General features: G+C 44.3%; 1 protein-coding gene and 1 long non-coding RNA gene across 2 annotated transcripts in view; one reads left to right on the top strand and one right to left on the bottom strand.

Moving 5' to 3' along the window:
- LOC122935208 (zinc finger protein 397-like) overlaps positions 1–16,772 on the top strand; it is a 1,371,324-nt gene that overhangs the window by 743,839 nt on the left and 610,713 nt on the right. The window lies entirely within an intron of this gene.
- Positions 1,912–12,365, bottom strand: LOC122933922. Its single transcript, XR_006388587.1, has 3 exons — positions 12,304–12,365; positions 4,305–4,430; positions 1,912–2,297 (listed from the first exon to the last, which is right to left on the bottom strand). It is a non-coding gene; the product is annotated as an uncharacterized LOC122933922 (long non-coding RNA).

The following is a 16,772-nucleotide window of genomic DNA, read 5'->3' as shown; positions in this document are numbered from 1 at the left end:
GAGAAACCACTCACCAGATAGCTTCAGATCCAGAACCAGGGAAGCAACTGAATAGTCAGAAGTGAGTGAGGGGAAAGACCAGGTTTAAATATCCCTCCACAGATCACCTGACACCGCTGAGGTCACACCCAATCTCCACCCTCAGACCAGGGAAGCACAGGTGACCGCTGAGAGTGTGCAGACGAAGGAACCTCCCACCACATGTCCAAGTCAGGAGACATGACTACAGAGGTTCCCTGGCAACAGCTGATGCTAGGGTTTCCAGCGTCCCAGGTCCCCTGACCAGCGTCAGCGCTGGGAATGACGGCGTCCAGTCTCCCAGCAGCACCAATATCTGGAACGGATCCCACAGACTGACGCGCACGCATAAAGTGTGAACCTTTACTAGCTCAGCCCTCTGGGGGTGCAACAACCCGCCCCTCGTGGCAAATGGATAAAAATGGATAGAACATGAGAGAGAAAAGGTTGTGAATATCTACTAATGGGGAGATTTGCACGTCTTGTTTTGGAGCTACTCCTAGTTTCATCTTTGCAAATACTTTTACATTACTTTTTGTGAATGGGAACTTATAATAAACTCTTTCTGAAGGCCATTTATGTCAAAGGGGCAGCACCAGGTATGCGCGACACAGAAAAAAGCTGCAGATTTGGGAATTTATTTGTTCAACAAATGATTTTAAATTCAATTTATTATAGTTTTTATCGTATTTCCATCACCTTTATCATTATATACAGTATGAATGAAGATCAAATATCAATATGTCCACATGTTACATAAAAGTCTCCATGGGGAGTCCTTCCTCCTTCACTATGTCCCTCTGGAGTCTCCTGCAGTGTGGGTGGAGGTATGAATACAGTAAGAGAAGCAAAGTCCAGGGGGACTTCATCTTCTCTGCTCCTTTTTTCTTCCATGGATCCCAGATTCAGGTAAATATAATCTGAGTGTTTGGAAAATCCAGGCTTATTTCATAAAAAAATAAAATAAACCCTCATATTGGTGGTTTAAAGGGGTTGTCTCACTTTTAGGAAATGGTATTTACCACGCAGACAAAAGTTTTTACAAGGCACTTACTAATGTGTTGTGATTGTCCACATTGCCTCCTTAGCTATCTTAATTCAATTTTTCATTGCATTACACACCAGACACATTCAGGGATGGCCACTACTGCAATCTGGCACAGTATAGGAAAAACCTTCGGCCTCTCTGGTGGCTGGTACGGTGCATAGGCACACATGCGCAGCAGCTTCCAGCCGCCTTGTATCTCTGCTGCAGCACAGCAGTGGCCGTAACCTCAGGAAATGAGCTGCAGGTGCATACGATGGAAAAATCAATCAAGACAGAAAAGGAGGCAAGATGGACAATCAAAAAACATTAGTAAGTGCCTTGTATTCACTTTGCCTACATAATAAATGCAATCAACCCATTTAATGTCTAGTTATACATCTGCTTTTGCAGACATTACACACAGGAATTTATTTTATTTTCTGATGAGTTTTAAATTTTGATTTCATTATAAAACATTTTTCACATATAGAACATCAGGATGGTTTCATTCCTCTGTGACTTCTCCGATGATCCCTGAGACTGGTAGTACGAATAAAAGATTTCCCACATTCAGAACATGACTACGGCTTCTCTCCTGTGTGATATCTCTGGTGTACAACAAGACTTGATTTATTCATAAAGGATTTGTCACATTCAGAACATGAAAATGGCTTCTCCCCTGTATGAGTTCTGTCATGTGCAATAAGATGTGATTTCTCCATAAAAGATTTCCCACATACTGAACATGAATACGGCCTCACTCCCGTGTGAATTCTCTGATGTTCCCTCAGTTTGGCTTTCCTATTAAAACATTTCCCACATTCTGAACATGGATACGGCTTCTCTCCTGTGTGACATTTCTGATGTTTAACAAGATCTGATTTATTTGTAAAACATTTCCCACATTCTGAACATGGAAATGGCTTCTCTCCTGTGTGAATTCTCTCATGTACAATAAGATGTGATTTATTTTTTAAACATTTACCGCAGTGTGAACAGGGAAATCTCTTCAGTTCTGCCTGAGTTTCCTTACATGTTCCAAGATGTGATTGTGGTGTACTTGTGGTATCAATCTGTGATTGATCAGGAGAAGATTCTCCGTGACTACTTGGTTTACGTGCTAGATCTGTAATGAGACGTTCTGGATATACAAGCACGGCAATGAGTTTTTTTCTTGAAGAGTGTGGCATGAGAGCTCCATTTTGTACTTGTGGTAACTTCATGGTTCCCTCAGAGTTGTTATTGGGATTTCCTGTTAGGATAAAAAATTGATAGTGCGTTTTTTTCAAACCACAAAATTATAACATTCCTATTAGGCCTAAAACAGACATGCTGTTTTTGAGACAAATTAAGAAGTGGATCCAGCAGGAAAGAGAAGTCCTTCTTACGTCTGGATACAAGCTGAGATATGGCCTATCACCTTACAAACTAGAGTTAGTGGTGAATAGTGTAAGGGCTGATGTGTCCACAAACCAGCAGTAGACAGTATTAAGGGGACTCCTCTTGGAGTCCTCTCCATAATGTGCACGAGCTGAGGAGTCCTCTCACAACATTTTACTGCTGGTTTGTAGGAGCACAGCATCGGATGCGAGTATAAAGGTAAAAATTACATTACTGGACTCAGCAACACTTACACTATACACCGCTTCATCTACTTTGGGGGTGTTTTGAAGCGGACAGATCCCCTTTAAATGTATAACTCCTAAATAAGTGAGATGCATATGGGACAACTTGTTCATGTGGGGTTGGAGAGGACAGAGAATCATTGGCAACCACAGAGAGCCATATTTGCCAAGTGCCAAATTTAATAACACATATGCTAGAATCAAATTGGATGAGCCATAGAAGTAGAGAGGGGAAAACCATGTCAGATTCCAGTGAAGGGGCAGAGGGTGGGTGTTAAGTCCATTTACAGTTATACTTGTCTGTGCATCTGTCTGTAACGTGTGTAAGAATTAAACAACAGTATGGCCTAAATTACAGAGGGTAAGTGAAGTGTTTATTAAAAATGTTGAGCCTTTATCTCTGTACAGCCTTGAGATTCTCTAGTAGCAGGATCCGAATTTTCACTCAGTCATCTTCTCTGACCTTAAAAACACTCATAGCTCAATTCTTACCTTACTGATAAGAATATGGCTTAAAAAGAGTTTATGGCCTTTTTTAATAATGCATATTTTTCATAATATTACCATACACAAGAATAAAATTCATAATTATAGTGCATAATTATTAACCCCATCCATTATCCCTCCACACTTTTCATCCCTTTTACCACGTGAGGAGAGAACAATAAAAATAAAAAAAAGTATACCTAACAATTATTACCCAGATTGGGATCACGTCCTGGAGTATCTTTATATAACAAGTGTTTATGACGTTTTAGTAAATTAGAGAAAAGGTTTATTAGATAACCGGCATAAAGTGAAAGTACGATTCTCACAGCTAGACGAAGTTAACCTTTTGGGACAGTACAACCCAATATTTTTTATAAAGATTAATTTGAAAAATTATTTTTAGCCCAAATGAGTCAAATGCAATTATAAAAAAGAATTTCCCCCGAAGCCTTTCAGAACATACAGGATACTGCATCGAATGCTTCCCAGGAGTCAGAGCTGAGAAGTTTTGTTTCTGGAATCGGGTATTTCTCTGGATGAATGGGATGCTGTAAGAAACCAGGTTGTGAGGCAGCAACAAGGAAGAGAAGAATATAGTGAAGGCGATTGGGCAGAATGTTTGTAATTCTAATTCTGATATAGTACAGAGATGGGGAGAGAAGATTGTACTGAGCTGGGATCCTTCCCTGGTTTACGTAATAGATGGCACCTATGGAAGGATGTGAAGGAGACATTGAATAGACTGACAACAAAAAAAAAAGAAGAAGGAGATGTTGGGATGAAGCTTTCTCTGTGTGACTGTAATGATGATATATGCAAGTGATTCAAAAGAAGTGTAATCTGGGGCATGGCTTGGCCGCGAGTAAAGATGTCCGAATAAGCTCAGAGCTCTGGCACATATGCATTTTCCATATGCTGACACCGGGCACTACAGAGTCTCCACAAGCATATATCCAACCCCAACATGATGACCAGGGGGGAAAAAAGGGCTCAAGTCCCAAGGCAAATTGGACTTCTACTTTGAGGCAGAGATACAGCAGACACCAGGGACCCGGATCCCCCTGAATCACCAACCTCCTCACTCCCTGAAAGCCAAGAAGACCGGGATACCATCTTGGACAACGGCGCAGGAGCCCCTTTGTTACCTGCTGGCGAGGTGGGCACTCTGGAGATCTGCGGGTCATCTTCTCCACGGGAAGCATCAGGAGGTACAGGTGGAGGGAAACAGCTAAACGCACCGGTGCCATCTTGGGGGTCCTCCTCCACAAGCCCTGCAAAGCAAAAGCAGCGCTTACAGCCAGATGAATACGGCGGAGGGGTAAGCAATTCTACTGAGCCCAGCACACAAAGCCATTCAGCCCTAGCAAATTGCTTTGCCTCCATCCCCCCTCAGATGCCCCAGCTTCCAGCTCCCTACTTAAAGAAATGCTTCTGGCATCCAATCACTCACTACAACATGGCATCACTCAGTTGATAACGCCATTACAATCGTCTGTTGACGACCTACAATACCGAGTGACCCATATAGAAGCCAAAATGGGGGACTTTGCAGGCTCACACAACAATTTGATTGACACACACCAAGCTCTGGAAGATTAAATCTCCTCACTGAAAGCCAAGGTAGTAGATCTGGAGGATCGCTCCAGAAGAAATAATATAAAGTTCAGGAGCATTCCTGAAGAAATCACACAGCAAGAACTGACCTCCTGTATGCAAAAAATAATTCTGCTTTTGGTGCCAGAATGCACCCCCATAGATCTCACTATTGACAGGGCACACAGAATAGCGCAAACACTTACTGATAAATGTCCCTAGAGACGTTTTAGCGAGAGTGCACTATTACCATGTCAAAGAAAAAGCTATGCTTGCAGCCCGCAAGATTAAAGAGCTACAGGCTCCCTATCAATCGGTAAAATTTTTTGCAGATCTTTCAGCCACTACCCTGAAATTAAGAAGACAACTTTTACCAATAACCGATGCGTTAAGAGAAAATAACATACTCTATCGTTGGGGGATCCCTGTGAAAATCATTGTCACCTGTAACAACACCACATTTGCTATTTCCTCAGTGTAGGATGGGATCAAGCTTCTTTCCGGTCAGGACATCACGGGGAAACAGCCAAAACAGTCATCGCCTAATCCACCCATCAAAATGAGATCCGAGTGGAAGACATCTCTATACAAATGAGTTCCTAAGAATGGTCACGACCCGGGACACCTGGTTAATTGTATTGTCATGCTGCGATAAGTGCCAGAACGTTCTACTAGTTAGCTCAGGTTACTTGTTCTCAGTTTAGTTACTAGTAGCCAATTTAACTGCCCACATGTGATATGGCGTCTTCAGAACAGAAGATACCTAAGCCCAAGAGAAGGCTCCACATGACAAGTGGAACCTCATACTATGTTCACATTTTGATCCGTACTGGTTTGTGTACTTTCTTTATTTTTATTTTTTAGGACTTGGCCTCCCTTTCTCCTCCAGTTCAGGTCTGTGGCTCACTCGGAGGACCCTCTCAGCCTCTCGTAAATCTCCTTCCCAACATATGCACTTATAGTGCCAACTCGATGGTACAGCTATTGCACTTTACAAGATGGTGATTAAGATAGCTTCCTTCTGTCGGAGGAAAAATGGAGGGATGTTTTGGGGGCAGTACCCACGATATCTATGAGTGTGGCACATAGGCGATCGCAATTATTCCTTATTCATAGGGTATACAGGACGCCACGACTCCTGTTTAAGATGGGTCTACACGCGGACTCTAACTGTCCTAGGTGTGCTGCCCCGGATGCAGACTTGGCTCATATGTTTTGGTCCTGCACAGAACTGGAGTGTTTCTGGTGTGGAGTGTATAGACAAATAGAAAACAGCTATGGAGTTATTTTACCAAAGACTCCACTGGTGGGGTATCTTGGGTATGTAGAGGACCTAACAACCACCAATGATTATAAATTAGCAATTGCTAAATTATTGCACATTGCACGTAAATCTATTGCAAAACACTGGATACAGCCGATCTCTCCGACTAAGTCAGAGTGGATAAATATGGTCAATCATATGATATCCATGGAGAGTGGCATCTATATTAAAAGAGGCACTGTACGGAAATTTAAGAAGCAATGGCAGGTGTGGCTGGCTGGACCTGGGGGGAAGTCTCAGAGATTGATGCATATTTGGAATTGAATGGTCCTAAGGGGATTTGGAAGTTAAGATGTAAGAGAATTGGAGCATTTTTGTCCATGTTGAGGGAGATGACCACACGGAGAGGGGGAGGTGGGAAGGGAGTTGGGGGGGACTGGGAGATTTAATAAAGGTTTATTTGATGCAGTGTTATTGACGTGCTGATTTGGATAAAGTATGATTGATTTCACTGTATTGATATCCTATTGTCATATAATGTATGGTTTATCTGACTAATTGGCTGTATGTAAAACCTTTAATAAAAATTATCTGATTCAAAAAAAAGATAGCTTCCTTCAACGTTAAGGGACTTAATAGCCCTTATAAGCGTTCCTTGATGTGGAAAGAGGCGCTATCCTCAAAATCAGACACATTTTGTGCACAGGAAACACACATCACACAGAAAGACGCTCATAGAATTAAACACCCTCAATACTTGCAGATCTACCAAGCACATTACGAAAAAAAGCAAAGGGGAGTCCTACTGGCCATTAAGAACAACATTACCTTTTCTATGATTTCTATTACGATTGATCCTAAAGGAAGATACCTTATACTAGTAGGATTTATTACCAAAGTCAAATATACGCTGGTTACAGTATACGCCCCAAACCGCAGACAAATACACTCTCTCAATAGAGTGTTTAAAAAAATACACAAAGTAAGACAAGGCCACCTGATAATATGTGGAGATTTTAACACCATCGCAGATACAACATGGGACATCACCTCCACTTCTAACTGGAGGACCGACACAATAGCACGACTAATACACAGACAACAGATATAGGACATTTGGCGTATACAACACGGCCCTGATAAAGATTACACCTTTTTCTCCCACCCATTCAACACATACTCTAGGATAGATATGTTTTTGGGCGACAAGATTATCCTTCAGAATGTCTCCTCTTCCACAATTGAAACAGTTACGTGGTCCTATCAGGCAGCCATTACCATTACCAGAAACCCGCACTCAGCCTGCTACATGTATGTGGAGGGACAATGCGTTTTTAATGGCACACACCTCCTATGAGGTAGAAATACAAAGAGCCATAAATGAATATTTTCAACTAAACTCCGGAACGGTTACCAAACATACCACACTCTGGAATGCACACAAGGCATATATACGGCGAATATTTATCAAACTGGGAAACCAAGCAAAGAAAGAAAGAGAGAAACGCTTCACAGAAATATATATCACACTCAAAAATATAGAAGCATTAAACAAGAAGACACCATCCCCTAACCTCCAAGACCAGATCCGTCAACTAAGATTAAAATTGAATGAATGCCTACTAAACACATGAGAAACAATTGCGAGCACTAAATGTGCAATATTACTCCCAAAACAATAAAAGTGGTAAATTATTAGCAAAACAACGAGCCCAAAAATCTAGAATCCAATACTTGCTCCACACTACTGGATCACATAAAGATATAGCGAACCGTTTCCGGGAATACTATTCATTCCTTTATAATCTGGAGGACACTGGAGTTACTCCGCCGTCCGAATTGGATATAAACTCCTTCTTAAGCAAAATATCGCTCCCGAACTTGTCCCCCGACCAGATACGAGCACTTACCTCTCCCATAACAGAAAAAGAAATACTACATATTATCAAAACCCTCCCCTTGCATAAGGCACCTGGACCTGATGGCCTATCCAACACATATGGAAATATACTATCTCCCCACCTACTAGAAATGTTCTCGGAGGTGATCGAGACAGGTGCATGTGATAAAGAAATGTTAACAGCTACTATAGTAACCCTCCCTAAACCCGGAAAAGACCCAACCTCTCCACAAAACCTTCACCCGATATCCCTCCTTAATACTGACATAAACCTATTCTCCAAACTCATAGCCTCAAGAATATCCAAAGTTCTCCCCAGCATTATACATCCAGACCAAGCTGGGTTTGGTAAAAACAGGCAGGCGTCGGACAACTCTAGACGCCTATTAAACCTCAGAGACCGAGCAGAAAGAACACGATGCCCATCACTGTTAGTGGCCATGGAGGCCGAGAAGGCATTTGATCGCATTAATTGGTCATTTGCTTTTTCTGTATTAGATTATTCGGGATCCAATGGATACATCTTTAACGCAATTAAATCACTTTATTCGGCCCCGTCGGCCAGAGTGTTGGCGAATGGTACGTTATCTGACTCATTTGACATAACATATGGAACCCACCAAGGGTGTCCGTTGTCTCCTTTAATATTTGTTCTTACCATAGAACCTTTTGCTCAGGCGATCAGACAACACGCGAACATAGAAGGGATAGAGATAGGGGCTTCTGTACAGAATTCTCTTGCTGTGTGTGACCACTGACCCGGTTCCCACCCTAGATGAGCGGTGATGTGACTGCTCCTGAGGACACGCCAGCATCACATTCATGTCATGTTAATACGTATGGGAAGACAAAATTAAGTTTTGGAAGCGTTACGTAGACGACGTGTTTATTGTCTGGAAAGGAACTAAGGAAGAATTTATAGAGTTTGTTCAGGTACTAAACAACAACAATATAATAGGTATGAAATTTACTTTTGAGCTTGAACAGGAAGCTATCACTTTTTTGGATGTAAGGATTTACAAGTGTGGCGATAGGTTAAGATCTACCATGTTCCTGAAGGATACAGACACCAATTCTCTCCTACACTGGAGTAGCCACCATCCAACACCACAAAAAAAGAGGTATACCTAAAGGGCAATACTTCCGGGTTCAGAGGAATTGCTCTGAGCATGAGACGTTTCATAGGGAAGCAAGAAAACTTATGAACAGGTTCTGTGACAGAGGCTACCCCAAACGCGTCCTGACAGACGCCTTTAAACATGCGAAGGATGTAACTCGTGATCGCCTGTTGGTTCCACGAAGGAGGGACGTTATTTGACCAATCTCCAATAAGGCTCATCTCTATTTTTGATGCAGCCAATTCACAAGCGAGGGAGATTCTCACAAGATATTGACCAATTTTGTCTATGGACTCAGATCACAAACCATCCAAGCATAACGTACCGTAGAGGCCGTAGCCTTAGGGATAGGCTGGTCCGCAGTCATTACATACCCCCGACTGCGCCAGGAACAGGGCTGGAGCGGAAACCAATAGGTATGTTTAGATGCGGGTCATGTAAAGCCTGCGAATTCATCTCCACGTCCAAATCCATTGTGTGCTCAGCAACCGGTCAGGTCATAAATATTAGGGACTTCATTAACTGCAGAAGCAAAGGTGCAGTATATATTTGCCAATGCCCTTGCCCGATGGATTACGTGGGAAAAACTATCAGAGTTACGTAGAAGGGTTTGAGAACACGTTAATGATATCCTGAAGAAAAAGGTCACCCCAGTGGCATCCCATGTACTGGAGGCACATAATGGTGACCCTAGATGTCTCAGGTTTTCAGTGCTTGAGTTGGTGTCTCCATCCTCTAGGGGGGGGAGGGGATTGGGATCGAAAAATTATTTAAAAGGAAGGCAAACGGATTAATCGCCGTCGATCTTAATCCCCCCTAGGCCTGAATGAAAGGCTTACTTTTGGTTGCTTTCTTTAGTAGAGGGATTAATTATGGTTCATTGTTTTTTTGCCCGGGTTGTCTTTTGTTTGATTTGTTTACCTACCAGTAAATCATATCCCTATAACCGAGTCCTGGATGCGAGAAGCATCTGAATTTTCATTATCTGCAGTAGGATGGTTATTTATCCCCTTCTTCTATCTGATGGATCTATTGCCAGAAATATATATTATCTAGTTTGACCTAGATTAACGCCCAATATGCCCTATAATATCATCCATGGATTGCTAGGGGTTTGTTGCCCCATGATAGTGGGATGCGTTCGGGGTATATGCCACTGTTTTGGGGTAGGTGTTGCTTGGCTTAAGTGGAGGCATAACCCCACTATCTCCTTGGGCTAACTCCTTATAGAGAGAATGATGAACACCAGAATACTTGTGATATGGTCATATATACCATTACCGACGAATGTACTCCCCAGATAACAAGTGGGAGCGGGCCGTTAGGTGAACCGGATAGATCACTGATACATAGCGGAGGTATACTGTAAGCACAAGTGGCAGGAAGTCCTGGCTGATACTCAATGGAGATAGTGCGTTCCAATGACAGGAAGTTCCGGCGCAGCGGAAGTCTTGGCTGACATGCAAAAATCACGGTGCGTTCCAAGGACAGGAAGTTCCGGTGCGGCGTACGAGGTACGCACCACGTGACCGGAACAGGGCGGTAATCCACCACCAGTGGAGCGTCATACAATGGGACGCTCGGACGGTGGGGTGGACTATCTGTAGGGCGCTAATTTAAATATGGCTAACAGACACCAGACTAGCTGGTCGAGTAGGACTTCAGCATCATCAGCACACTGCGTCTAACGTCTTCCACTGTAAGTAATACATGTATCACCTCTATGGGATGTTATGTCACTTTACATGGGGTCAGCAAATTGACGCTGTCTCTGCGGTCAATCTTTAGGACCGCAGTATTCTCCATCTACACCATCTTAACTTTATAAGACGTGGACCTTTGAAGGTGGATGTATCCTAAGTAGGACCGCCATCTGACGGGTATGTGAGGCCGTGTGGCCTATGTTTATATGCCTTTATATATACACCAATATTTTGGCGTTTGTGAGCCCCTAGGTCATTATATGGTTTTTATCTATATGTTATCAAAGCACAAGGAAACACGTGTTCATGATGTATCCTTTGGAGGACACACCTATGGATGCTTTATTATAATCCCTACACCTTACATCCAGGATGGGCGGTGAACTCAGGAAGCAGAGTTCTCAATTGATTGTGGTTCCTTCTATGCACATCATAATTTACCTTTCACCACATATTGTGGTCAGCTGAGGGTTCACACTAGAGCCTTGCATTCTGACAGCACGTGGAGGGCTAGACATTGGGAGTAACTTATGGAAAACGTTGACATCATGCAGGATTGCTATTGCTGCGTAGTTGTGGAATTTATGATTTGTTATTGCCACAACTAGCACGAGTTCGTGATATCAGTTTATTGATTTATTAGCATTTATCATTTTGGTTGCTTATCAGAGTGACTTATTAATACGACCTCCTGAGGAGCCCTTTTCATAGGGCGAAACGCGTTGAGGTAATATCCATCTGTGGTGGTTGGTCAAACGTGAGATCATTCTGGCGGGGACCTATCCAACACGGCTAGGATATCATTGAGCTACATCTAGCGTAGGGACAAGCAGGGCACACATAGCTCTAGGTACGAGGACAGGGGGGCCCTACCATCCAGGGTCTTCCCTGTGCTAAGGGATAGATAGGGGTTGAGGTCCAACCCCATATCTGCATTCATCCCCCCCCCCCTCTCCTCCTCCTGTAGACACCTGTAGGGTCCCAAATTCTGTTTGTATGTCTGGTCTTTAGATATATACTACTGGCCAATTTCATATATGGATTATTGGGTCTCTATCCCATTTTATTAGGAATTAATAAGCTATGTAATTTTAAGAGTTATGCTTTCTGCTGGACTTACTATTGCTCTACATAACGCTACTACATCAATTGTATCATTTAGCTGGATTTTTTTTTATGTTTACACGTACATGCTGTTATTTCTTCCTGCACCGTGTATGATACATGTGATGTGATATCCCAGAGTATGTGACTTTAAGCTGCTGTAAGTGCATCGCTGTGGATGAGACACCCTGTGGCCATAGCAGGAACTTGGTTTAGGGATGTCACAGGTGACCCTGTTCTGGCACCTCAGATAAGTTTTGTAGGTGTGGAGCCCTGAAGATAATCGCATTAATTACTGGAGAACCGCACTCTGTACAGTAGGAACACACTTTATGTGTTGTATATTGCACTGTATTCTGTCAACCATTGGTGGCAGGGAAGGGTTAACTCCACGTTCGTATTTTCGTGGAGCCTCACCTGAAGAAACCTCCCAATTCCCTTCCTCCATTCATTACTCCATACCTGTGGTCACATGGACTGGAATGTCCTCCTCCACCTCACTCTTACACGGGGGATCGCCCATCATCCGCTCTTCTTCATCCTCCACTTTAATATCAGTCACATCTTCCCCCTGATTTGTCATCTGTAACAATTCAGGACAATACAGCAGACAGGTGGGAAATCTAACAGGTCCACATAAGAGACCCCCACAATCTATGACCCCTCTATGACTGCAGGACACCCTATATAGATGTGTATAGGGCTCAGCTCCATCTACCTGATGGTTCTCTGGGAGCTTCTCCTCTGGACAGTCCTGGGAATACAGAGGACAGGGACATCTCTCGGAGGGATTTCCTTCTATGAGTCCATCTGTAGGAAACACACAGGGACAGGAGAGATTATTACATGTGATGAGGATACCACTGAGGAAGAAACCGCGTAGGTTTCTAAACGCCTTTGAACTAATGAACATTGGGCCATAGTGACATCTTTATATCTGAATAGAAGGTCGTCTGGAAAACTTACCACATCAATCAAGAATCATTGCACACAGCCACGGAATACACCTGGCGTCTCCCTGCTTCCAACCTGCATGCGCTGAAAAATCAAGTGCCGGCGCCAGCGCGGGGAGAATATACTATTCTTGGTCTGTGCGCATAACATTTGTATCTCACACGGAGTTGAAAGATATAGGAACAAGACTGTATCATGATAAAACAGCATTGAGATACAATAATAACAGAAAGCTTCATCCAGGCACGTCTGCTCAGTCTACACTTTATACACTGAACTAAAAAACACAACACGGTTTTGCTCCCATTTTGCATGAGCTGAACTCAAAGATCTGAAACATTTTCTACAGACACAGAAGACCCATTACTCTCAGATATTGTTCACAAATCTGTGTCAGTGAGCACTTCTCCTTTGCCGAGATGATCCATCCCACCTCACAGGTGTGGCATATCAAGGTGCTGAATATTGCACAGGTGTGCTTTAGACTTCCCACAATAAAAGGCCACTCTGAAGTGTGCAGTTTGATCACACAGCACAATGCCACAGATGTCGCAACGTTTGAGTGAGCGTGCACTCGGCATGCTGACTGCAGGAATGTCTACCAGAGCTGTTGCCCGTGCAATGAATGTTCATTTCTCTACCATAAGCCATCTGCAAAAGACGTTTCAGAGAATTTGGCAGTACATCCAACCGGCCTCACAACCGCAGACCACGTGTAACCACACCAGCCCAGGACCTCCACATCCAGCATGTTCACCTTCATGATCGTCTGAGACCAGCCACCCGGACAGCTGCAGCAACAATCGGTTTGCATAACCAAAGAATTTCTGCACAAACTGTCAGAAACCGTCTCAGGGAAGCTCATCTGCATGCTCGTCATCCTCATCGGGGTCTGGACCGGACTGCAGCTCGTCGTCGTAACCGACTTGAGTGGGCAAATGCTCACATTCAATGGCGTCTGGCACGTTAGAGAGGCGTTCTGTTCACGGATGAGTCCCGGTTTTCACTGTTCAGGGCAGATGGCGTGTGTGGCTTCGTGTGGGTGAGCGGTTTTCTGACGTCAACGTTGTGGATGGAGTGGCCCATGGTGGCGGTGGGGTTATGGTATGGACAACGAACACAAGTGCATTTTATTGATGGCATTTTGAGGTTGGACTAGGGTGATGGTGGCTGCGTTGTCTCTCTGGCCCCTAGCCTCCTGTCCATTTAGGCGGATGGACTGGCGGTGATGTGCCCGGTTGTCTCCGGTGGCTTGTACAGGGTTTACCTAGTGCAGTACGGACCATTGCTCAGTGGGTTCTGAGGGTAAATACGCTGCATAACTCCCTTGGGTATCTTTACTGTAGACCTCCTGAATGCAATAGGCTGCGGCTCGGTGCAGTGGTGCTGGTTGTCGTCCCCCTTGGTTAGACGTGCTCAGCGGGCAGTTGGGTTTGATGTGTCCTATTTGGTTACACCCATAGCACATCGGTGGTGGCCTCCGTGCTCCCTGATTGCTTAGTGCGGTATGGGACACATTGGGCCTGGCCGGTGTCGTAGATGTTGGGGTGTAGGTGGGGGTACACTGGACCGTCGGTGCTCTGCTACTCTCCATAGTCCTGCTATCCTGGTGTTCATCAGCCAGTCTAGCAGCCTCTTCTACCGTCCGAGGCTTGTGGTCACGAACCCAGTCTCTAACATCTGGCGGAGCAAAATCAAAAAACTGCTCCAGCAGTAACAACTGTAAGGCATCTGCCAACGTGGTCGCCTGGCACCCCTGCATCCAGTTGCGGGAAGCGCAGTGCATACGGAAGGCCCACTCGGTAAAAGTGTCTCTGCCCGTTTTCCTGAGTGCCCTGAACTTTTTCCTATATGCCTCTGGTGTGACGGCACAGCAGGCCAGCAATATTTATTTTACCTTGTCATAGTTCTTGACCTCTTTATCTGGCACCGCTCTGTAGGCTTCCACTGCTCGACCTGATAGCTTACTGCTCAATATTGCGGCCCAGCTATCTCTCTCCAGGTTCTCCAATACATTGTCTTTAAAAATCCTGCAAATAGCTGTCTATGTCCATTTCACCATCTGTAAAGGCTTTAAATTCAGCCTAATTAATCTTACGAGCCTGTCCATTAGCAGCTCTCTGTAGAGCCATTACATCCCATTGTTGGGTTGCAGTCGCTTGTATTCTTGCGCTGTGTGCTTGCGTTGCTTGCGCCATTATTTGGGTGATCGTCTCTTGTGATGGGTTGGGCCCCAAAATGCTAAGCCTCCATCTTACGTCCTTTCGAAATGCTGTTTCTTCTGGCATCTCCATGGTAGCGTCGCTGGTTCTGTCGCTCTCTAGCAATTTGGCAATTATCGTGGCTTTCGGCTTGTTACTTGCCACTATGCCGCGAAATTCCAGTAGTTAACGTAGTTCGTTTGAGTCGTTCGTATCTGTGAGCCATTCCCTCCTCCTATCGGTTCAATATATCTATTTGGGAGAAAATCCCGCTGCTTGCCACCAGTGTTACGGATATCTTACACTCCAGCTGAGTAAATCCGTACAGCGTCTCCCGACAAGGGTTGCTGCCACGGGGCCCTTGTGGGGAACAGGCCCACGAAATACAGTGACCAATCAATATACAGTAAGATATGACACACTCCCACATGAACAGTAACATCTCTCCTCTCTATCCTGGAGATAATTGGATAAAGGGGCCGGACATAGTTCCATGCGGTCGATGACCCAGACCATTGTGTTTGCTAAATGTATCACAGGCAATATCCATTGTGTTTGTGGATTGTGTCCCTGGCAATATCCATTGTGTTTGTGGATTGTGTCACCGGCAATATCCATTGTGTTTGTGGATTGTGTCACCGGCAATATCCATTGTGTTTGTGGATTGTGTCACAGGCAATATCCATTGTGTTTGTGGATTGTGTCACAGGCAATGCCCATTGTGTTTGTGGATTGTGTCACAGGCAATGCCCATTGTGTTCGCTAATGTCCATTGTGTTCGCTAACTGCGTCACAGGCAGATGAGGTTGTTTGTGTACATTTAAAGGGCGAAATAGGGTTAACTACATGAACAGCAGACGAAATACAAGAGTCTGGACATTCCTAAAACAGGGGTTTAGTCACAATGTGATATTATTAATCGTATGGTCCTTAGAGGATTGCGCTAGTCCATGTATTGCCGGCTATAGAGAGCCCCTCATCTGTACATCATCTTTTTTTCTCAACTGTGGTATTGGGGACACCTAGGGGGGAGCACCTGTCCGGTTTTGGTATTTAGGTTGAGCCGCTATAACACTGGCCATAAGGAAGATTCCACTGAATGTCACAGACACTTAGGATGCAGAAATGTAACACAGCAGATGCAGCAGAGGTCGTGTCTCTGTCAGCAGCGGCCAAACAATTACAGGCAATTTACTGCAGGTGGCGCTAATAATATAAACTCACCTAAAGAATTATTAGGAACACCTGTTCTTTTTCTCATTAATGCGATTATCTAGTCAACCAATCACATGGCAGTTGCTTCGATGCATGTCGGGTTGTGGTCCTGGTCAAGACACTCTCCTGAACTCCAAACTGAATGTCAGAATGGGAAAGAAAGGTGATTTAAGCAATTTTGAGCGTGGCATGGTTGTTGGTGCCAGACGGGCCGGTCTGAGTATTTCACAATCTGCTCAGTCACTGGGATTTTCACGCACAACCATTTCCAGGGTTTACAAAGAATGGTGTGAAAAGGGAAAAACATCCAGTATGCGGCCGTCCTGTGGGCGAAAATGCCTTGTTGATGCCGGAGGTCAGAGGAGAATGGGCGACTGATTCAAGCTGATAGATGAGCAACGTTTACTGAAATAACCACTCGTTACAACCGAGGTCGGCAGCAAAGCATTTGTGAAGCCACAACACGCACAACCTTGAGGCGGATGGGCAACACCAGCAGAACACCCCACCGGGTACCACTCATCTCCACTACAAATAGGAAAAAAAGGCTACAATTTGCAC

This window comes from Bufo gargarizans, chromosome 4 (assembly GCF_014858855.1).
Source record: "Bufo gargarizans isolate SCDJY-AF-19 chromosome 4, ASM1485885v1, whole genome shotgun sequence".
NCBI classification, from domain to species: Eukaryota; Metazoa; Chordata; class Amphibia; order Anura; family Bufonidae; genus Bufo; species Bufo gargarizans.
This window is presented reverse-complemented; position numbering and strand designations above follow the sequence as displayed.